Here is a 6305-nt window from a genome sequence, read left to right as displayed (position 1 = left end):
TTCATACTTTAATTCCTTATTACAGTTGACAGTGAATGAAGCATCTCTGCTGGTTGCGTTTGTGGTGCAGTAAATATACACTTGACTGAAACAAACGTTCAAACTAAATTATTTGCAAATGTAAAATTTCTAGTCAGTATCAGACTCTCTCTGTATTTATTTCTTAATTTGGAAAAACAAAGAACAAATTAACTGATAGGATTTTAAATCTATTTTGGCGTCTTTTCTTTTACTATTTATTCTTGTCAGTTTGTTTGGTTATTTGGTTAAAACAGAACACACAGTCGAACATTTGAAAACATGAATTATATTGATTTAATTGATTTTCAAGTGTCATCCTGTATAAATCACCAGAGTAGAGATAATTCCCTTATCCACATCATTGCTGGCCCTCTGCTGGGCTACGGGAATGGGGCTGTGGACCTGCTGTTTGCTGGCAGGATCCGCCACAATCAATTACCCAAGCTTTGTTGAATACCCCCATGATTTCCTGACTCTACTAACCCCACATTGACAGTGAACCAAGTAAAAGCAACTAAAAACGGCAGCTGAGACAAATAACCATGTAGTGTAATTTAGAATTTTAACGTCTTAAGATGGCTGATATAATGCCACCAGATGCTGTGCATTGATGTGAGCTGTCTTGCAGCCGGCTGTGTGTCTGATGAGGCATTCATCCCACAGTAACCAGCACATAGCTGGAAAACCTACCCAGCTGGGTGTTACTTTCATCCTGCCAACTCACCCAGAGAGTCCTTTCTCAGTTCAGGCTGGTGCCAAAATGTGCTTAGCACACCATCATCAAGTTATGTTTCCCTTCTACAGCAAGAAACTCAGTGTGTCACAATTAAATTTTAGCAAAGTTTACTAATAATAACACTACAGTGTTATTATTAGTAAACTTTGTTAATAATAACTCTACAGTGTTATTATTAAATTCATGTATTGATGAATGAATGAGAGATCGCATTCTGAAGTTAGCCATGAATCAGCCACAATGTACATTGTGGTGTACATGTGGTTGGCATCTGGCAGAATCTTCATACCTCCAAAATCATCACCCCAAAATGTCATGTTTATGCAACCATTAATATTCCAGCAAGAGAATAAGACTTTAGATTGATCAATAACTTGTACAAATACGCTCACACCTGTGTATTAACCACCAGTATAGATTTGTGAAAAAATATTAAATCCACCAAATTGTGACATAGAAGGTTTCGGCCTGACGCCAGCGATGACTTTCTTGGTTTATTACTTGCCTTGAGTATTCAGGCCTTAAAGGGACACTTGGACAGGACTTGGTTAGGTGAACAACTGGGGTGGTCTAGTGTCCTCCAGAACTGGTCTGGTATCACAATACCTGAAGGGTAATTTTAAACAATTTTTCTAATTCAGGGGTGATGGCAGTGAAATTTCAGGGGACTTTATTTTGAAATGCCACATCAGATTTGGATGGGATTTGTTTTGGTGGACAGCTGGTTGTGGTCTAGTGTCCTCCAGAAGTGGTCTGGTATCACGATAGCTAAAGCATAATTTTTTATCATTTTTTAAAATCAGGGGTGATGACGTGTGGCCGCATCCGACAAATGTTTTTTGGATGAGTGGCGAAGGCGTACTCCTGAGTGGCCCTGGTGGAAAAAGAAATTAAATCACTCTAACGTATTCTCCAGGATTAAAATGTAATATATAACAACCTACGAACAATTAACCTAACCGATATGCAGGAGCCTGATAAGGATCCTGATCATTTGAATCAGGTGTGTTGCAGCAGTGAGAGATGGAAAACATGCAGGAAAGCGGCCATGGAGGAAGAAGAATGGCTTCCGGGTCAAAGCAAAAAGAGCATGAGGGAAACAAAAAAAACCCTCATATTTTGTTTCATGACTTGTGTTGAATAAACACTTAAGATAATATTTAAGGGATACTTGGCCATGGCCATGTTTTCACTAACAAGTTCATTTTATATATTTTTTGATCAGGAAATAAAAAAAGATCCATGCTTGCCTGATTGCTTGCCCAATGCCTGCCGCCGTCCGCCTCCTGAGAGTTTACACGAGTTTAGCTTCGCTAAATGTCCGAAATATAAGCAGTCAGGGTTCGTGTGCGTATTCATGCTCTTGTCCGCATCAGCCTGTGTAAGTGGAGAAGCGATCTCCACGGTATTTTTGATTTTGTGGAGGTGATCATGATGAGATCAGGTTTTATGTCAATAAATCCAAACTATTGTGCAGAACACTTTTATACTTTCACAGGTTGAAGTGGACAAGAGTAGTAATGTGCATTTGCATTTTGGTGGCGATCGGGCGCCGTTTTAGACAACAGAACTGACGAAGCGAGCAATATTACCATGCTTGCCTCCCTCCTGTGACGTAGACCGCTGAGACCGAAAAACATAACAAGCCGAGCTGCAAAAGGGGGCGGGCCAATTTGGCGTAAATCTGATCACAAAAAAAGCCCTTAAATCACTACAGTCTTTGGGGGGGCATTTTAGTACTGATGTCATTTTTACATGCAAACTTATTATATAAATGCCAATGTTAAGCTCATCCAAGTGTCCCTTTAAGATTTGTTTTCCGTGTTTCAATTGCCAATTTTTAAATGAAAAATTGATGATGGCTCGTTTCTGTTCAGTGGAGACAGGAACACCCTCCCCGCGGACGGAGGAGGGATGGCCTTTCAATAATGTGAATATCTGAGACGTGTGTGTGTGTGGGTGCGTTTGTGTGTGTGTGTGGGGGGGGTGTGCGCGTGTGTGTGTGCGTGCATTTGTGTATGTGCGTGTACACATGCGCGTGTGTGTGTGTGTGGATCGCTTGAAACAGCGTTGTTTGTGTCACAAATAAATGCGCGTGTCCGTTCATCCATAAACACACATTCGACAATTCACACCCAGAATTGAATATTTATTTATAAATGATAAGTTATGATAAATGCACACAAAACAATAAAAAAATCACGTGAAAATAGCACATATAATTGTGGATTTGAAAAACACGTGAAAATCACGAATATATTTGTGAATCTGTAAAAGGTGAAAATCACAAATGTATTTGTGGATCTGAAAAACACAGAAAAATCGCGATGCATTTGTGTCAATAGTTTTGACACAAATCTCTCCCCATAGAAATCATTCAGGAAAGCGGCCCTCGAGGATTGCCGTTCGACACCGCTGTTTTAGAAAATGGAATTACTGCTTTCAAAAGCGTCCAGTTTTCAAAACATCTCTCCATACACAATTGACACTCAAAGTAAAAGCTCAAATACCAGTTTTACCTATTTCAAGTTCAAAACAGTTCAGCTAGTATGTTGAGTTTTAATTCACCAACATAGGCATAATCTATGTTAATTAGAATCAGCAGGTAGACCATTTAAGTTTTCATGAATCACACATTTTATTTATTGATAACTGAATGAGATGAGGATGGATGAGCATAATCCGCAGTTTAATTTAATATTAGTTTTCTTATACTGCAAGTTTTTAAAGTTGTTCTTAGGTGTTAGGTGATATTTTACTGTCCAAACAATATGTCACAATTATTTTTAGAAGACAAAATCCACTCTTCTCTGTGTGTTCAACATGTGATGGAGTGTCAAAATTTGTATGAAGCATTGGCACTCATTGGGAAGTAACTATCATCTTTGTTACTTAAGATTTTTTCTTTTGTTGGCTGCAGTATACAGACAGGTTTAAGTGCCTTGGTGGAACTCCCATTCACCCTTGATTCAATACTCTTCAATGGCCTCCTCTTTATTTCCAGCACTCAGAAAATGTGTGTCATTGTAAACCTCAACTTCAATATGAATCTCATCTACTCCCCATCAGGAAGTCAACCACGTCTCAACAATTCACCCCTGCACTGCCATCAATTTAGCACCAAGCGAGTAACCCAGGTTCACACACACAAAACGTGTAAAAACATGGATAAAGCGTTTTTCTTCAGAGAGTGAAAAGCATTTTTTTTTCAGTACTGTAGAGAACTGTCACTGGAATGACAATGTGGCACTATTGAGTAGTCCTGGTCATTGAACTTGTTTTCATGTTTATCTAGTGAAAAGACTGAGGGGCAGCAGCCTCAAAATACACAATGAACTGACAGGATAAGTACATTCTCAACAAAAATTTCTGACGATGGGTCACAGTATTTATTCTTGTTTGTGGTCAGCAGGAGGCTGACGGCAGTATAACTGTAGCTATGTCCTAATTCATAGTCTCAGTCCTCCAAAGGACCATTCGCAGGCTGGGTCTTTCAAAGCCTTTAAGACCCGGGCATTTTACGGCCCGCGGGCCCGGATCTTATCGGCCCTCGAAGAGTTGCTGGGAATTAAGAAAATGAAAGCTACAGTACAGTTAAAATGTTGCATAATGCGTTTTGGGCCGCGGCCCGGCCATTTACTGGCCTGTGAAAAGTTGCTAGGAATTAATCAAATAAAACCTATTTCCAAAATGTCGCTAAGTGCGTGTACTAAAACAGCAGTGCTTTTATGTTGAAACTTGTTTATAATGCGCGTGCGTCGTTTACGTAGAGGTACATGTCCACGTCCATGTGATTAGCAAATGTGTCATTGAAATGGTAACCCTTCAAAATGTTTGCCCGTGCCAAAAAATGAAAAGTGGATGCTGAATGCCTTGGTTTCAAGAAAATATGGACTACTAAATATTTATTTACTGAAGTCAAGGGTAACCCCATATGTTTAGTTTGTGGTGAGCGGGTCGCCGTGTTTGAGGAGTATAACGTGAGTCGTCATTATGAGACCAAGCATGCAGAAAAACAGACATTTCAGTGAGGCTGGGAAAGCGCAGATATCCGAAGATTTGCTAGCTAAGCTAGGAAAACAACAAGGCTATTTTGCCAAACTACACGAAGCCCGGGAAGTAGCAACCAGGACGAGCTTTGTGATATCCCACAAAATCACTCAGAACTGTAAGCCATTTTCGGAGGAGGAATTTATTAAAGGGTGCTTGGTGGACTCCGCAGCACTAATATATCCAGAGAAAAAAGAAGCATTTGAAAAAGTCCCGCCGTCCAGGCGAACCAGAAGAGTGGCGGACATTGCTGAGAATCTCCAATTTCAGCTAAAAACTAAGTGTGAAGTTTTGACTTTTTCTCCTTGGCTTTGGATGAGAGTTGTGATGTCCGTGACACGGCACAGTTACTTGTGTTTCTCTGAGGAATAACTCAGGATTTCAAGATCACGGAGGAGCTGGCAGCAGTGAGATCAATGAAAGGAACAACCACAGGAAGTGATTTGTTCAACGAGGTAAACGCATGCATGGACAAGCTTGAACTGAAATAGGACAGACTAGTAGGAGTCACTACTGATGGTTGTCCAAATCTGACAGGGAAAAATGTTGAACTTTTGAAACAGATGCAAGATAAAGTGACTGAACTTAATGCGGAGCATAAATTGAAAATTATTCACTGTATTATTCATCAAAATACGTTGTGCAAGTCAGTGTTAAAACTTAACAATGTTGTCGATGCTGTAACTAAGACAGTTAACTTCATCAGGGCACGAGCATTGAATCACAGGCAGTTTGTTGCACTTTTAGAAGAGCATGATAACGAACATGTGACGTCAGGTACCATACAGCTGTCAGATGGCTCAGTCTGGGCAAAGTGTTAAAAAGAGCTCTCAGATGTAGACTGGATTGCAGATTTAGCATTTGCTGTTGATGTGACAGATCTGATGAATGAACTGAATACTAAACTGCAAGATAAGGGCCTATTTGTTCATGAATTGCATAACCTGGTCAAGGCCTTCATGAGAAAGTTGCAGTTACCTTCGAATCAACTAGAGAACAAAATTATCACTCACATGCAAACCCTGATAGAAGTCAAACCATCAGCTTGTCACCTCTGCAGGTACTCATCTGTGTTTGGAGACCTGCACAGTGATTTTTCAAGAAGATTTTAAAAACTTTGAGGAGGAAATGCACCTGATTTCCTCTCCCTTTGCATGCAATGTGAATAATGCACCCATTGATGTTCAGCTTGAGCTCATAGACTTGCAGTCAGATACAATACTGGCAAACACTTTAAGTCAGCATCACTGCCGGAGTTCTATTCCTCTCTTAAGGAGGAAAATTTTCCAAACATGAGGAAACATGCTCAGAAGATGCCGGTTCTTTTTGGATCTACCTATAGATGTGAGCAAACATTCTCAGTAATGAAGTTTACCAAATCCAGTTATAGATCCTCTCTTACTGATGATCATCTGTCATGTGTGCTTCACATCTCCACCTCAAACATTCAACCTGACTTTGATGCACTTGTTGAAGCTCAACAGAGGCTAGATTTGTC

General features: G+C 40.1%; 1 pseudogene; it reads left to right on the top strand.

Moving 5' to 3' along the window:
• Window positions 1–3801: 3801 nt before the first annotated feature.
• Window positions 3802–5919, top strand: LOC147150602 (general transcription factor II-I repeat domain-containing protein 2B-like; annotated as a pseudogene).
• Window positions 5920–6305: the final 386 nt, after the last annotated feature.

This window comes from Filicampus tigris, chromosome 3 (assembly GCF_054856515.1).
Source record: "Filicampus tigris isolate MCC_2025a chromosome 3, RoL_Ftig_1.0, whole genome shotgun sequence".
NCBI lineage: Eukaryota > Metazoa > Chordata > Actinopteri > Syngnathiformes > Syngnathidae > Filicampus > Filicampus tigris.
The sequence above is the reverse complement of the archived record's forward strand: the minus strand, read 5'-3'. Positions and strand labels throughout refer to the sequence as shown.